The sequence below is a fragment of the Haliaeetus leucocephalus genome, unplaced genomic scaffold (assembly GCF_000737465.1).
Source record: "Haliaeetus leucocephalus isolate CR32 unplaced genomic scaffold, Haliaeetus_leucocephalus-4.0 Scaffold545, whole genome shotgun sequence".
Taxonomy (NCBI): domain Eukaryota; kingdom Metazoa; phylum Chordata; class Aves; order Accipitriformes; family Accipitridae; genus Haliaeetus; species Haliaeetus leucocephalus.
Window position 1 is genome coordinate 4,389,559 of NW_010972981.1, and position 233 is coordinate 4,389,791.

The 233-nt window shown below is 71.7% G+C and overlaps 1 protein-coding gene across 1 annotated transcript in view; it reads right to left on the reverse strand.

Annotated features, from left to right (window-relative positions):
• The window catches only part of GPR125 (G protein-coupled receptor 125), a 63,313-nt gene extending 63,092 nt beyond the window's left edge, over positions 1-221 (reverse strand). The window contains exon 1 of the mRNA XM_010576851.1: positions 99-221. The gene's annotated coding sequence lies outside the window, so the exon portion shown is untranslated. The remainder of the gene's footprint in view (positions 1-98) is intronic.
• Between the last annotated feature and the right edge of the window lie 12 nt (positions 222-233).

The following is a 233-nucleotide window of genomic DNA, read 5'->3' on the forward strand; positions in this document are numbered from 1 at the left end:
CCCCCGCGCCTGACCCCATTTTACCTCAGGCCGGCGCTCCCCCAACCCCGTCCACGTCGCACCAAGGCCGCCCACCCCCCTCCGGGTCCGGTACTCACAGGGTGACCGTCCGGTTAGGCAGCGCCTCGGGAGGCAGGACCTGAACGAGCTCCAGGTTGCTGCAAACTACCTTCACCTCCACCGGGCCGCCGGCGGCCGCCGCCGCTTTGCCGGCGCTCTTGGGGCGAACGTCG